The sequence below is a fragment of the Cervus canadensis genome, chromosome 1, assembly GCF_019320065.1.
Source record: "Cervus canadensis isolate Bull #8, Minnesota chromosome 1, ASM1932006v1, whole genome shotgun sequence".
NCBI classification, from domain to species: Eukaryota; Metazoa; Chordata; class Mammalia; order Artiodactyla; family Cervidae; genus Cervus; species Cervus canadensis.
This window is the reverse complement of record NC_057386.1, coordinates 29,692,474-29,706,651: the sequence shown is the minus strand read 5'-3', so window position 1 is coordinate 29,706,651 and position 14,178 is coordinate 29,692,474. Positions and strand designations below refer to the sequence as shown.

General features: G+C 41.4%; 1 long non-coding RNA gene across 5 annotated transcripts in view; it reads right to left on the bottom strand.

Moving 5' to 3' along the window:
* LOC122444982 overlaps positions 1-14,178 on the bottom strand; it is a 52,085-nt gene that overhangs the window by 7,167 nt on the left and 30,740 nt on the right. For 3 of the 5 annotated variants that reach the window (XR_006270407.1, XR_006270406.1, XR_006270411.1), the window contains one exon: positions 5,889-5,940. The exons of the other annotated variants lie outside the window; for them this stretch is intronic. This is a non-coding gene — a long non-coding RNA (uncharacterized LOC122444982). The remainder of the gene's footprint in view (positions 1-5,888; positions 5,941-14,178) is intronic. 5 annotated transcript variants of the gene reach the window in all.

The following is a 14,178-nucleotide window of genomic DNA, read 5'->3' as shown; positions in this document are numbered from 1 at the left end:
CTGATGGCCCTTTGCCTAGAGTTTTGTGGCTCGAGAGTCCCTGTTTATTGGAAACTGGTTTCTGGATCTATTCACCCAGATGCCACCGCCAGCCTGGCAGCGTTTACCAGGTGGAAGGGAGCAAATTTTCCATGTTGCAAGAGCTTGTCCCAACCTTCCAGTTCAGGAATCTCATTGTTTAGCCAATATCTGAAGTCGGAACCTTTTGGAAGATAAATATTTAATCTTTTGGCTCTCTATCACCCACTGTCGAGGGCTCCCCAGCAATCTCTTTAAAAATAGATGCTAGGTATCTTGGTAGAACTGGACAGATATCAAAAATGAGTGAACATTTCACATCTGTGGTTTAAACATCTGAAAAAGAACAGGTCATGTAACTGGGAATTTTAATGAAGGTTCCTGACTATTCTCTCTGGCTAAGTTTTGGAGCTACTGTAATGCAGGAGAAGGAAGAAAGGGGTGTTCAGTTGTGTCCCACTCCTTGTGACCCTATGGACTGTAGCCCACTAGGCTCCTCTGTCCATGAGATGTTTTCAGGCAAGCATACTGGAGTGGATTGTCACTTCCTACTCCAGGGGATCTTCCCGACCCAGGGGTCGAACCCGTGTCTCTTGCATCTCCTGCACCAGTGGGTGGATTCTTTACCACTTGTGGCACCTGGGAGGCCTGTGGTGTAGGAGAAGCACGGAGCTAAATCTCAGACCTCATGGGTTCTAGTGATGGAGCTCTAGCTCTGCTTGGTGATTTTGCCAGTTATGTATATAACCATGTTATGTATATTTCCTGTTGGGTTTTCATTGAGAAAGGTATAATTTTATTTAAAGTAGAATCAACTGCGTAACTTTAACTGCCTTGAATGAGACTGTGCTGACATGTGCCATCACCCCCTCGCCCCACCTCCCCCCAACCTTTGCTCTTTCTCTGTTCTCCTCACGTCCCTTCTCCCTCCTCTCTTTCCTCTCTCTAATTTGACTGCTGCTGCTGCTGAGTCACTTCAGTCGTGTCCGACTCTCTGCGACCCCACAGACGTCAGCCCACCAGGCTCCCCTGTCCCTGGGATTCTCCAGGCGAGAACACTGGAGCGGTTAGTATTTGGCTACTTGTTAGTAGAGTTAGTAGAGCTGAACTATTTTCCCCATTGTTTCATGGCCTTCTGGTTTATCTCCTCTGTGAATTATCAAATTACATTTTTCTTCTATATACAAACAGAAATAGTTTGTATAGTTTGTATTTGACTCTTTTTCCATCTTTATCTTTCAATATGTTTCTTTTTGGTGTTCATGTGTTTTTCTTCTAAAAGCAAAAAAAAATTTATTTTTATATTTTTAACTCCATTTTTCAATGAGGACTTTTACTCAATTATACTTATTGTGATTATTGATAAGCCTGAGTTTATTTCTGCCATTTTATTATACGCATTTCTTTTCTTCTTTTGAAGGACTGAATAAATCTTATCCATTCTATTTTCCCCTCAGACATTTAGGGGTTTTTTTTAGTGTACTTTTTTTTTTTTTTTAAATAAACAATACATGTAAAGCATCAACATCTTTTTAACACTCTCTCGAGTTGGCAGCCCTTGTTCTCCTTCCAGCCCCAAAGTGGGGTCAGCCCTGGGCGTGCATGGGGAGAGAGTAACTACTTACATGGTACAAGGGGACCTGGGACCCTCCCACGGGATGGTGCAGAGGAAGAGAGTTGGGCCTGACTTATGTCTCCATCTGTTCTGGGCTGGCAAGAGCCTTAGTGAGAGATGTGCTCAGCGGCCCAGCCGTGCTTACGATTTGTAAATAAAGTCAAACAATGACAAGCAAACAGTGTGTGGTGTGTCTTCTGCCCAAACTCAACCCTAGAACCAGTGCCAACCGGGTGTGTTAGGAAAGCACATGTCTCCGAGGTCAGCCTAGAATTCCCGTTTAGAAGTCAAGGACCCCGGTCTTCACTTTGAAAATGAAACTGCTCGATGTGCAAAGCGGGCTGAACGTAAATAATGCGTCAGCCCAGTGGAGAGGCCTCTCCGATGCTGGTGGTCTCGGAACACTCACTGTCTGGCATTTCATGTTACATTTCAAAACCAGGATCATCCCGGGCCACATAAATCTGTCACTTTAGCTGAATTTGTACATCACCAAATCCCGGACTAATTTTTCAAAGATTATCCTCTGCTGCAGTGAAGTCTGGATGCTTGGATCCAATGGGCTTTCCGGGGTTGTCACATCACCCACGTCGCAGCTTGTATTTTTTTATTATGTGAATGAAAATTCCCCAGGAATGTTGAACAGAGTTCAACGTTCCTAATACTTCATAGAATATTTAGGCAACCAAATTATACCGGACGTGTCTGTAAAACTCCTTTCTTGTGAATCCACCCAAGGGGAAGCATGCCTGCTCCATGTTGATTGCCATGGTTACCTTGACAGTGATCATAGGGCAGGCATCATCCACCCACCCCCCGACTTCTGGGCTCCTTTCTGTGCTTCTTCCTGGAAGCTCAGGTTCTCTTGAATTTCCCTCTGGTCCATTCTTTTGATTTTACTCTTTTCCCTTCCTCCTTCACTTAGAAGTCCAGGTTCTCCAGAATCTGTTATTAGCTATTCTATTTTAAAAATAAATTCTATTATTAAAGTTATTTTATTTTGTTGAGGATATCAATATTCCGAGTAAGTGCTTAATTTTTAAGGAGAATTAAGAAATTTTCCAGTGCTCCACACCTGCTTTTTGTATCTCTTCCCCTGGTCCTCCCATCACTCTGTAAACTACTTCTTCAGTAACCTGACTAAAACGAGTTTCTTTAGCTCATATCCAGGTCTTGCTGCTTGCCCTCTATCCACACAGACTGCAGACCCCAGAAAATCCACCCCAAGCATGTTATGGTGGTGTGGCTCACGTATTTCCATAAATAAGTCAACCATCTTGTTAGGTACCTTCTTCGCTTGCTTTTCCTTTCCATTCTCCTTTCTAGTCCCATTTCTGCCTGTCCTGGCTACCAGGTACTTCTATCTCCCACTGGGTTCCTTTGTCTTCTGCCCATCATCTGCTGAACACCTTTATTTCTCCTGAGCACACCTCAGTACTTGCCATCCTACCATGCACAAGCATCTCTTGATAAGCATCACTTTCTCCATCTTCAAGGTGCCAGCACTTCCTAGGATGTGTAATGAAGTAGACTGTGTATTATAATGCTGCTGCTGCTACTAAGTCACTTCAGTCATGTCTGATTCTGTGTGACCCCATGGACTGTAGCCTACCAGGCTTCTCCATCCATGGGATTTTCCAAGCAAGAGTACTGGAGTGGGGTGCCATTGCCTTCTCCAGTGTATTATAATAGTCAGTTGGAATAGATCTGATTTAATATCATTTGTGCTGTATTCTCTTAAAAGGTTTATTGGACTGGCTCATTCTATTTCCATGTATTGTCCTCCCTTTAACAAAGGACTCAGACATGGGGCAAATGGTCCATTTGGTTCGGCAGAGTAAAAGAGTCTAAAAAACTCAGAATGGTCCTGCTTCTATATTGACTTGAAACTTTAAGAAGCTTATTCAAAAAATCCCATACCCCTGGATTTTCTTTATCTTAGAATAAACTCATTCAAGGAGCTCTACCTTTCCACAGGCAAATTGACATCTGGTTGACCCACAAGAGAGTGTTCTAACACACATGAACCTTGGGAGTCCATAAAGCTGAGGCTGAAACTGAGACAGTCTATACCTCTGATCAATGAAATTTTTAAGCTCTATGTATTTTCAAATGTATTATGAACCCAAGGAACTCTACTCAATACTCTGTAATAGCCTATATGGGAAAAGAATCTAAAAAAGAGTGGATCTATGTATAACTGATTCACCTTGCTGTACATCTGAAACTAACACAACATTTTAAATCAATTGTACTCCAGTAAAAATTATTTTAAAAAACACAAATATTAGTACATTTGGAGAGTTTCAGCATAGGAATTTTGAGAGGGTATAATACTCCATGGCAGCTTGTGTAGACACACACACGTGAGTCCAGACCTGGATACAAGGTAACCCAAGCAACCACAGACTCTTCACTTACTAGACGAGCAAAGTTGTTCTCTAGGTTTGAAAATCAACATGATGGTCTGTGGCAGTGAAAAGGTTTGCACATAACTAGCAAGTTAAGTTACTTCTCTTTACATCTCAGTTTTCTCATCAGAAGAGCAAGATGAATACAATGTACTTTGAGGAACTTTAGAAACTGGAACTCATGGGTACTGAAGGACTGGTTGAGAGCCTGATATCTTATAATTAAGATATAAATGGTTGTCATAAGGCTGATGCTCTGCATGTTTTCTAGAAAACAGGGAGTCAGGGAATATTTATTACTCTCGACATTCTCTTCAAGTCACTAGACATGAGTCATCAGAAATGTACTCTGCCTTTAAACATGGATCGGGTCCATAACTTCCATTTTAAAATAGTCAAAACTATTCATTTAGTCATGAGCCATATATATTGAGGGTCACCTCTGTGCCAGACACTGTGCTGAGAACCAGGACCTGATAGGGAACAATAACAACATAACTAGGACTGTGCTTTTCTGGAGCTTCCAGCATGCCTGTGAATATGGATTTTGAGTTAGTAGCTACAAAGATGAGGATGTTATGAAGATGGAAGGGTGCAGTGGATGGGAGCTGGTCATAGAGCTACACTAGTCCTGGTGTCACATCAGTCATCTTTGAGGAAGCAACCGTTGGGCTGAAATTGGAAGGATGAACCAAAGTAGGTGAAAATTGGAAAGAAGAGGATGCTGGGCAAATAGAACAGTAATGCTTAAATGTTTAGAGACCCAAGAGTGTGGCTCCTTTGAGAAAGTACTAGAAAACAGTGTAACTGGAAAGTAGATTGGAAGAGGGAAATGGCTTCAGGATGAAGCTAGGGCGGTGGACAGAACACAGAGCATCCTGTGAACCATATTAAGAATGTTGGACTTCTGAGAGTAACAACTAGGAAACTAGCGGAAGATGCAAACCTGGGGCATTACACACAGGTATCCTGACCTGCAGTCAAAGAGTTAAGAGGACAACAGTTATGAGACCTAACAGGATACCAAAGAGTGACCACTTTGGATCCTGAGATTTGAAGAGTTGGGCCAGGGTGTCCTCCTTTAAACATATTGCTGAACAATCACTCAAAGAGGCAGCTGCCAGGAGATACTAATAGAAAGGAGTGGGTGGAGGTTCTGTCCAGATGGGGAGACATTGTTCGGGCTACAAAGAAATACGTGAGCTCAGTCCTGTCCAACTCTTTGCAACCCCATGGACTGTAGCCTGCCAGGCTCCTCTGTCCATGGGGTTTTCCAGGCAAGAATACTGGAGTTGGTTGCCATTTCCTTCTCCAGGGGATCTTCCTGACAGGGATTGAATCCATGTTTCCTGCATCTCCCTCATTGGAGGTAGATTCTTAACAACTGTACCACCTGGGAAGCCCATTACAAAAAAATAAGGTGAACTCAAACTTCTGTGATACTTTTATGAGATAAATGGAATATTTCTATTGGTTAGAAGTCTTTGTGTTGAAGATAACAGAAAAACCTAGTACGCAAATGACCTAAAAAAATTGGTTCAAGTAATTGGAAGTCCAGAAATAAGTCAGTCACCAAAGATATCTGAATCTGTGGCTTCCAGCTCTCTTTCTCTGCATTTCTCTCAGCTGCACCCCCCTCTGTAACTGTCTATAGTTCCTCCTGGCTTTCTTCATGGTGGCAAAATGGCTGCAGCACTGCATAATATCTGAGACAATGCTGTCTTCTCCTCACATAATTCCAGTTGGAGTCTATACCCATTTTTGAAACCATCTCTGTGGTTGGGAGATTTCCATGCACTGACTGGCTCTCATCCTTCTGGAATTGGCAAACTTGATAGACCCACCTGTGGACCAGTCAGGGTTGAAGGAGGGTGCACGTGCCTTGGAACACTTGAGCTGCATGGGGGAAGAGGAGGAACATAGATAAATCAAGACCCTGTTGGGAAAGAAAGAGAGAAGAATAGATTCTGGGTAGAAACCTGCAATCTTCTACACCAGGGTTGGTAAGCTTTTTCTTTGAAGAGATACATGGTAAATACTTTAGGCAGTGTGGGTCACACAGTCTCTGTCACCACTACTCAACCCTGCCTTGTAATAGGAAAGCAGCCAGAAAACAATATGTAAATGAAAAGCATGGCTGTGTTCCAATAAAACTTTATTTACAAAAATAGGCCCAACTTGGCCCTTGGACCAGAATTTTTTGGCCCCTGACCCACACTGTCTCATACTAATTACTATCATTTGAGCCTTCTCTAGATCGTTCAACCCACCCCAGTATTCTTGCCTGGAGAATCCCATGGACAGAGGAGCCTGGTGGGCTATAGTCCTTGGGAATGCAAGAAAAATCTTACATGTAAAGCAAGAGTTGGACATGACTTAACGATTAAACCAGATTGTTCTCCATCTGAAAATTTCCCCTGATGTTTATCTGTAACTTTACTTCATTCATACATAAAATGCCGTGTGGCAGCACGTATAAGAGCGCTATAAGATAGTAAGATAAACAGTGGATCTCCCTCCTCGGTCCTGCACCCCATGGGTATGTTCCCCCCGCCCCCGGCCCCACATAGGGATAGCGGCTCTGTCATACTGACATTTTCAGATGGTGTTATTTGAAAAGCTTTAAACTTAATCCAAATAAAGAACACAGACCTCATTTCATATTCATTGCCTTGCACACTAACAAAGCTTTAGAAATTTTGCTAAATGTGGACTTGGACATGAGTCACATAATTTTTACTAGCAGAGTCATAGCTCAGTTAGGAAGGCAATACACAAAGACATTAAGGGGACATTAAAGGTGATAAATATGATATGTGGCCGAGACTGGATGTCCAACATTTGTATGTTCTTCCTGATCTTTTTCTATTTTGGAATAGAGATTGGGGAATTAAATTCAAAGAGGAGAAAGAGATGGATTTCCTTTCAAGTGGCAAGAAGTGAAGAAAGGGTAAATGCTTTCCCACTGAACACAAAACCGCTAGTTTTCTGGCACTGTTCTTGACAAGAAGTGATTTCTGACTCACTTGCTTAATTCTTTCAGATTTCAACAGAAAAGTCTTAGAGAAAGCCCAGGATCAAAAAAGCAAATAAACCAGGGAGCCAGAATGGGGTAGGTGAAGAAGGAAGCTTAAGGCAGAAAAGTGAAGGTGTTAGAAAAGCAATGTTACATGAAATGATATGAAAGTTGCTTAGTTGTGTCCAACTCTTTGTGACCCCATGGACTGTATAGTCCATGGAATTCTCCAGGCCAGAATACTGGAGTGGGTAGTCTATCCCTTCTCCAGGGGATCTTCCCAACCCAGGGATCAAACCTAGGCCTCCCGAGTTGCAGTCGGATTCTTTACCAACTGAGCCACAAGGGAAGCCCATGTTACATAGAAAATGTTATTTAAAAAATCTTACATGTAAAGTAAGAGATTCAATAATACTGATCAGATTTCAGAGGTCATCACTGGCTGAAAAGACAAAATAAGATGTGTCACTCCAAACTGAGTATTTGACTCCAAGGGTTAGCAGTAAAGAATGGAGGAATAAACCACATTTGCAAAGATTAAGAAATTCCATTTCTACATTTTTTCACAGTTAATAAATTTGTAGGCTGGAAAAATACTCTGTCAATTTTGCCTTTGATCAGATAACCATCAAGAAAGACTCCCAATTCAAGTTACATTGATTGATACTTGAAACCTGAAAGGTTTCTTTTGCCTTTCTTTTGAGGGGAGTGGTCCTTTTAATAATACAAAGGATTAGAAGTTAGGTATGATCCTCCAGAAAACTTTCTTTGTGCTTTCGTCAAATTCAAATTTTTACTAAAATAAGTTACAAATGAAAAATGGTAGAAGGGAACTTCCCTAATGGTCCAGTGGTTAAGAATCCACTTACCAATGCGGGGGAAATGGGTTCAGCCCCTGGTCCAAGAACTAGGATCCCACATGCCGAGGGATGCCTAAGAGCCCTAGAGACCTAAGGCCCAAGCTCTGAAACAAGAGAAGTCACCACAATGAGAAGACCTTACACTGCATTCACAGAGCGGCCAAAGATAAAAGTTTTGAAAACATGGTAGAAGGTCAGCAGGCTCCTCTGAATACTTGTATAAAGGGAATAATTCAGAGTAACACTGAGAATTAAAATCAACAAGAGGAAAAGATGTCAGATTCTGATAGCAACTGACCTAATTGTAAAGTACAGGGAGCCAGGCCGAGTAAAACCCCATTCAGGCTGCAGTTTATGGCAACCCAAAATTATAAAGTTTTATCCTTAACAAAAAACCAAGAAGATGCTTTTATTCCCCCTTTCCCTCCCACATCTGCATCTTGTCTCAGGAACATGTTGTTGATCAATACTAATGAAAAAGCAGAGCCGGAGCCCCTCTCACACCTGTAAGTGTGCTTCTACAGGGCAAGAAAATCATTCTTCTAATTTCACACCTATCAACCTGTGTCCCTGTAAAGATTTGTGTTTTTTTAATCTAGAAAAGTGTCTGGGCAGCACAGGGAAGTCTGGGGGTGGACTTGTCTGTTACCAGTTGTTGTTCAGACGCTAAGTCGTGTGTGACTCTTTGCAACCCATGGACTGCAGCACGCCAGGCTTCCATATCCTTAACTAACTTCTGGAGTTGGCTCAAATTCATGTCCATTGAGTCAGTGATGCCATCCAACTATTTCAACCTCTGTCGTCCCCTTCTTCTCCTGTCCTCAATCTTCCCCAGCATCAAGCCTTTTCCAATGAGTTGGCTCTTTGAATCAGGTGGCCAAAGTACTGGAGCTTCAATTTCAGTATCAGTCCTTCCAATGAATATTCAGGGTTGATTTCCTTTAGGATTGACTGGTTCAATCTCCTTGCTGTCCAAGGGACTCCAGAGGTGCTGTCTTTAAAAGGAAATTGATCCAAGTGAAGATGAAAGCAGGGAGAACTCTCAGGGACTATACATATGGGGGATTTTTTTGTGCAAATCCTGCATCAGCTTAAAAAAATCCAAGAACCAACTGGTAAAAGATGCTCCCCCCAACCCCCGCCTTAAAGAACAGAAAATAATGTGTGATGAGAAGCAGGATTAGGCTACAACATCAAAGTATCCTACCTGCTCTAGTTGTCAAACATGGATTCACCATCACACAGTGGGTAGATAAGAAGACCTGCATCCTTAACACTCCTCTAAATCTTCAGATGAGAATGGAATCTGGGCAGGTTTCATCTTGTTCAAGGATATGAAGAGAGAAACATCTCCTCCCAAAGTCTGAAACTAGGGTGGTTTTAAAAAATACTCTGGGACAACATACAAGGACAGCATTCAGATGACGAATCGAGGGAAGTCTGAAGATTATCTCATGTCGAACCCATGTGAAAAATTCAGACAACTGTTTGGGTTTCTCAACTTGCTTAAAGATGCCATAATCTCTACATAGTATCATAAAGAGAGGAGAGCCTGAGATAAAAGGGGACTTGGGCCTGAGCAATGAAATTCAAGAAAGAGAAGATGGAATTGCTTTCAGGATGTTGAAACTGGGATGTAGGAGGTCTGCAAGAAATTAAAGACATGGTAGTAGAATTAAAATTAGCCTCAAAGGCACGAAAAAGCAAAACAATGGCACAGAAGCCAACTTTGTGCATTTCCCAGAAAGGGCATGATCTGACGCCTACCTTCCTCTTTAGGCTCACTTTTTACCACTCGCCCCTCAATTCTTCAGCCACAGGTTTTGTTTTCTCTTTCTCAAATTCACCCACCTCTTTGCTTTCCAAGACAGCTGTTTCTTCTGACCAGACTGAATGCTGCCTTATTCTTCACTTGGCTGGGTTCAAATCCCAGCCCAGTCTCCCCATCTGTAAATCTGATTGATAACAGAATCTTCTTCTCATTCTCGTCATGAGAATTAAACAGACCATATATAGAACTTAACACAAAACTCAGTATGTAGCAAGTGTTCAATACACATCAGGTAGTAATAACACTATCTTCCCTGGAGGCTCAGAGGTTAAAGCATCTGCCTCCAATACGGGAGACCCGGGTTCGATCCCTGGGTCAGGAAGATCCCCTGGAGAAGGAAATGGCAACCCACTCCAGTATTCTTGCCTGGAGAATCCCATGGAGGGAAGAGCCTGGTAGACTACAGTCCACAGGGTCGCAAAGAGTCGGACATGACTGAATGACTTCACTTTCACTTTCAGTAATAACACTAGTACAGGTATGGTGGAGGCTTCCGCCTCTATTAAGTTTTTTGCTTACAGGACTATTAATAATAACTAGCTCCATGAAAATAAAGATTTTGTTTTGTTTGTTTGTCCTCATCTAGCCTGCACCCAAAAGACATAGAAAATGACATGATAGGATATTTCTTGAGTCCAAGAAAGAGTTGTCTCTGCAGCATAAAGTTCACTGTATGAGTGAATTTTACACATTGAGACATACTCTAGAAAACGGTTTGACTCCCTAAATGAAGAAAATTTATTAAGCTTCTATATAAGGAAATAATAAGGAAAAGGTAACCCATGGATAAACAAGAAAGAATTAAGCTGGTATCAGACTTCTTTAGGGCAACACTAAATGCCAAAATGTGGTGGAGACCTCATAAGAATTTTGAGAGAAAAGGTTGTGAATCAGGAATTTTATACCTTGTCAGTCTGCCTTTTGTATGTGAAGGTAACAAAAATGCATCCTCAAATAGGAGAAGTGAGAAAATATCAGCCATGTAAGCTTCATGGGAAAATGTCCCTTGAAGAAACAATTAGCATCAATAGAAATTAGCATCAGAATTAATTGTTTGAAGCTGGGAAAATAACAATAAAAAATGATCAGCAATCTGCACTGACTGACTCTTTGCGACCCCATGGACTGTAGCCTACCAGGCTCCTCCGTTCATGGGATTTTCCAGGCAAGGGTACTGGAGTGGGTTGCCATTTCCTTCTGCAGAAGTAAAATTAAGAGGGATCCAAATGATCGTAATTGTGGTGGTGGTTTAGTTGCTAAGTTGTGTCCGACTTTTGTGACCCCATGGACTGTAGCCTGCCAGGCTCCTCTACCCATGGCATTTCCCAGGCAAGAATATTGGAGTTGGTTGCCATTTGCTTCTCCAGGGAATCTTTTTGACCCAGGGGTCAAACTGGTGTCTCAAACCCATGTTACCTACACTACAGGTGAACTCTTTATTGTTGAGTCACCAGGAAAGCCCAATAATTGTAAACTTGTCCTAAAAGTGTTATAAATGAGAATTTTCCACATAAAAGAAGATAAAACACTTTAACATAGAGTGATATGAATAATCTCCATCTATGAAACTACATTAACAGGGGCCATAGTCTGAATGGAGGAAAAGAAATGGAAGTGTGTTAAACATTTTGCTTAAATTAGAGTGGCCGACAAATTACATTTCTTAATTATAACAATTTCAAATTGTAGTTTAAAGAAAACATTTGAAAACTCAAAAGTAATTCATCAGAGAAAAGCAAAGTGGAAAAAAAAATGCTGACTTTGTTAGGAAAAAAAGAAAGTAAAGAAAGGAGAGCTCAGGAAGCAAAAACAGAAAAGGAAAAGTAGACACAAACCAAATATAGTACTTGGAAGAGTGATTGCAAATGAGATAAATTCAGTTATTAAAGAGATCCTGAAATTGATATGTAATGAAACCAAGTCCAGTTATCTACTGTTGACTAAAGACATACCTAAAATGAATCCAGGTAAAAAGTATAGCAAACACACACACACACAAAAAGTTATAATATTAATAGGCTATATAGAATTTAATATAGCATCAAATGGAACTATGAACAAAGACCACCATTTTTATTGTAAAAACTAAAAGATAATAGAGTACCAATTAACCTTTATGTTCCAAAATCAGTGGATCAAATAATGTGAAACTCACACTCTTAAAAATACATGAAGAAATTTATAGAAACATACCTATCTCAAAGTAGTAAATGATGATGTAGAAAAAATTAATAAAATGAGTAAGTTTATTTAAAAGGTACATTTTGAGCTATATTTCTACAAACAGAGAGTATGCACTTTTCCAGGGAACATGGAACTTTAAGTATTATGTATTAAGCCACAAATAAAATCTCAAATATCAAAACAGAGAAATAAAATAAATATAGAGGAAAAAAAGGCAATAGCTTTCCCAATTTATCACCAAGAAGCATTTAGAAAGTACAGTGGGAAAAGATCCTAATCACTAAAACAATCCTCAAATATAAACTGCCCGGGAATATGCTCCAAAATAAAAGTACAGATGAAGAAAAACCATAAAAGTTCACTGAAGAATTTAGAATGGGATTTAAGTATATTGAAACTCAGATCCTGTTTGGAGGATCAGTTTAGTTCAGTCACTCAGTCGTGTTCAACTCTTTGCAACCCCACGGACTGCAGCACGCCAGGTTTCCCTATCCATAACCAACTCCTGGAGCTAAGTCAAACTCATGTCCATTGAGTCGGTGATGCCTTCCAACCATCTCATCCTCTGTCATCCCCTTCTCCTCCCACCTGCAATCTTTCCCAGCATCAGGGTCTTAGTTCTTTGCATCAGGTGGCCAAAGTACTGGAGTTTCAGCTTCAGCATCAGTCCTTCAATGAATATTCAGGATTGATTTCCTTTAGGATGGACTGGTTGGATCTCCTTGCTGTCCAAGGGACTCTCAAGAGTCTTCTCTAACCCCACAGTTCAAAAGCATGAATTCTTCAGTGCCCAGCTTTCTTTAGAGTCCAACTCTCACATCCGTACAAGACTACTGGAAAAACCATACCTTTGACTAGATGGACCTTTGTTGGCAAAGTTATGTCTGCTTTTTAACATGCTGTCTAGGGTTTGTCATAACTTTTTTTCCAAGGAGCAAGCGTCTTTTAATTTCATGGCTGCAATCACCATCTGCAGTGATTTTGGGGCCCCCCAAAATAAAGTCTCTCACTGTTTCCACTGTTTCCCCATCTATTTGCCATGAAGTGATGGGACCAGATGCTGTAATCTTAGTTTTCTGAATGTTGAGTTTTAAGCCAGCTTTTTCCCTTTCCTCTTAGAAGACGTCTGTTTTTGCCTCAATAATCTGTAAGTCCAAAGCAATTTCAAAAAAACTACAATGAGATTTAGGGGGAACTTAAATGTCTTCTTTGGGGAAGAAAATGAGGAAAGAGCCAAGAAAACTGTAGAATCAAAGAGTAATTAGAAAGGAATAATGACAATGAAGATCACCCGTACATGGTAAGCTTAAATATGTCCTGAGTGGAACTCAGAGGCAAGCTCAACAAGATGTAGGGAAGGAGTGAACCTTCAAGACACACAGTTCCAGGACCCCAATTCGAGGACCATGACCCCAGCCTGTGTTTCTCAAAGTGCCATTTCTTGGTCTTTATCCTGGCTTGCTTGGTGACTCAGATGGTAAAGAATCTGCCTGCAATGCACGAGACTGAGGTTGGATCCCTGGGTTGGAAAGATCCCTTGGAGAAGGGAATGGAAACCCACTCTAGTATTCTTGCCTGGAAAATCCCATGGAGAGAGAAGCCTGATGCACTCCAGTCCATGGATTCTCAAGGAGTTGGACACCCCTGAGCAACTAACACACATGCACATCCTGTTACAGCATAGCCATGACCTTGCAATGTTAGAGACTTCCCTGGTGGCTCAAATGGTAAAGAATCCACCTGCAGTGCAGTAGACCTGGGCTTGATCTCTGGATCAGGAAGATCCCCTGGAGAAAGGAATGGCAACCCATTCCAGTACTCTTGCCTGGAGAATCCCATGAACTAGAGGAGCTTGGCATCAGAAAAAGAGTCTGACAGGACTGAGCGACTAACCCTGCACTACTCCTCCCCTTATCCTGATTGTTACAATGTAGCCATGACCTTGGACTACCACATCTATGCTTCTTCCCTCTGAGTCCAGATTCCTAAAGTTGGACATCCAAGAAACCCCACTGGAGATGGGCAACTTTATTTATTGTGTTCACTTACTTGCTATCTCAATACCTTATCTCTTCTGCTGGCGGGAAACAGAACTTAGTCAATTCTCAGGAAACTCATTTCAGCATAAATCACTCAGTTCTAGATTTCACACCCTTTCCTGTCTAGGCATCATTGAAGTTGGCTCAGCTACTATGGAAAACAATATGGAGGTTCCCGCCCCAAATAAATGGAACTATGATATC